The sequence below is a fragment of the Chrysochloris asiatica genome, unplaced genomic scaffold, assembly GCF_000296735.1.
Source record: "Chrysochloris asiatica unplaced genomic scaffold, ChrAsi1.0 scaffold00014, whole genome shotgun sequence".
NCBI classification, from domain to species: domain Eukaryota; kingdom Metazoa; phylum Chordata; class Mammalia; order Afrosoricida; family Chrysochloridae; genus Chrysochloris; species Chrysochloris asiatica.
In genome coordinates, this window is record NW_006408532.1 from 23,638,581 (window position 1) to 23,641,085 (window position 2,505).

At 41.3% G+C, this 2,505-nt stretch overlaps 1 protein-coding gene across 1 annotated transcript in view; it reads right to left on the reverse strand.

Moving 5' to 3' along the window:
- Positions 1-2,505, reverse strand: part of PRUNE2 (prune homolog 2 (Drosophila)) — a 308,961-nt gene that overhangs the window by 22,485 nt on the left and 283,971 nt on the right. The gene's annotated exons all lie outside the window — the stretch shown is intronic.

A 2,505-nucleotide genomic window follows, 5' to 3' on the forward strand; every position in this document is an offset into this window, starting at 1 on the left:
TGAGTAATTGATGGTCTGTTCCACAGTCTGCCCCTGGCCTTGTTTTGACTGATAATATAGAGCTTTTCCATCATCTCTTTCCATAGATGTAGTCAATTTGATTTCTATGCATTCCATCTGGGGAGGGATGTGTATAGTCGTCTCTTATGCTGTCTAAGGAAGGTATTTGAAATGAACAAATCATTGATTTTGCAGAATCCTATCATGCGTTCTCCAGCATCATTTCTATCACCAGGGCCATATTTTCCAACTACTGATCCTCCCTCTTTGCTCCTAACCTTTGCATTCCAATCACCAGTAATGTTCAATACATCTGGATTGCATGTTTGATCAATTTCAGATTTAAGAAGTTGGTAGAATTCTTCTATTTCATCCTCACTAGCTTTAGTGGTTGGTGCATACATTTGATTAATAGTGGTATTAACTGGGCTTCCCTGTAGGCACATGGATATTATCCTATCACAGACAGGGTTGTACCTCATGACTGATCTGGATATGTTCTTTTGGACAATGAATGCAACGCCATTCCTCTTCAATTTGTCATTTCCAGCATAGTAAACCATCTGGTCATCAGATTCAAAATGGCCAATACCAGTCCATCTCAGCTCACTAATGCCTAAGATATCGATGTTTATGCGTTCCATTTCATTTTTGACAACTTTTAATTTTCCAAGATTCATTCATACTTCATACATTCCATGTTCCAATTTTCAATAGATATTACAGGTGTTTCTCTTCATTTTGAGTTGTGCCCCATCAGCAAATGAGGGTCCTGCAGGTTTTTCTCCCACCGGCTTTAGTCCATTCGCGTCATCACGGTCAACTCTACTTTGAGGCGGCAGCTCTTCATCAGTCGCATTTTGAGTGCTTTGCAACCTGAGGGGCACATTTTCCGGCACTATATCTGACAGTGTTTCTCTGCTATACATAAGGTTTTCAGTGACTAAATATTCGGAAGTACTTTATCACTCCTTCTTCCTAATCTGTCTTCGTCTGGAAGCTCATTTGAAAGCTGTCTACCATGGGTGACCCTGCTGGTATTTAAAATACTGGTGGCATAGCTTTCAGAATCACAGCAACTGACAAGCCACCACAGTACAACAGACTGACAGACGAGTGGTGGCTGGTAAGCTTAGGTCAGCTTTAATTCCAAAGGACTCTGGAAAAGGTTTCCTTAACAGGAAGCTCCACACCAGCCATCACTTGACCGTATTATCATTTCTAGTCAAATGGAACTGGTTGCCATTGAGTCAGTTTCAACTTGTGACAACTTTAGGTGGGGGTCAGAGTAGAACTGGGTTCCACAGGGTTGTCAATGGCTATGATTATTGTGAAATGGATCACCAGGACTTTCTTCTCAGGCTCCCCTGAATGGACTCAAACCATTCATTCGCAGTTAGCAATCAAGTATACTAACCATTTGTACCACCTGGAGACTCTGCTCGAATCAAAAAAGATGATGGTTAGGGGCACCCAGTGGTATTTTCTTTGCTGTCCTGCTTAGGTCCCCTGGGTGGTCTTGATACTTACACTGAGGTAGTGACACACAGGATGGAAGTTGGAAAATCTGCTGGTGGCGGGAGATTTAGTTGCAATAACAAACTGTTCTTTTGCCGCTCGTTAGAAAACAGAAGCTGGGAATTTAATGCAGTGGCAAGATGCTTATTTCCCTGTCCTAATTAAGGAAGAGAGAATGGAGGAAACAACGACTGTCTTGTCAGCTTACACTTTTTTCTGGAACAGCTGGGTGGTGAGGGCGGCGCTTCAGGATTGCAGGAAAGGAGTGCATGCAGGAGAAAACCAAGAAGCCGTTGATGTTCTCTCAAGTTGGCAATGTTAAATGTGTTGTGCATGCTCATCTGATTTTTTAGGAAGCCCCAATTAATCCAGGCTACCATATTATCATTTCTAGTCAAATGGAACTGGTTACCACTGAGTCCATTTCGACTCGTGACAACCTCAGGTGGGTTAGAGTAGAACTGTGCTCCACAGGGTTCTCAATGGTTATAATTATTGAGAAATGAATCACCAGGCCTTTCTTCTGGTGCTCCTCTGGATGGACTCAAACTATTAATTTTTGGTTAGCAATCATGTGTGTTAACTATTTGTACTGGAACCTCGAGAAAACACTGGAAATACAAAATACAGCTTTTCTCTCTGCTTTGTACCTCACTAAGCAGGTAGAAAAGCAAACTTCAAATAAGGGGTGGGGGTGGGGAGATTAAAGTACCAGGCAGAGCCTAGAAAAGATTTCCTAAAGCTTCTGAAGAGGATTCAAAAGACTGCTTTGTAACTTGGGACACTTCTGGTGTAATGGTTTTGTGGTAAGTTTTATATACACTGTAGAATATGAGTAATTAGATCCAATTGCCAGCTGATATGAATTCCAAATAGACATTATTAAATTGGAAACTATGACTTTCAGTAAATTAGCACGGAAAATTGTATCATACAATAAAAACCAAATCCACTGCCAGTGAGTCGATTCTGATTTATAGTGACCTT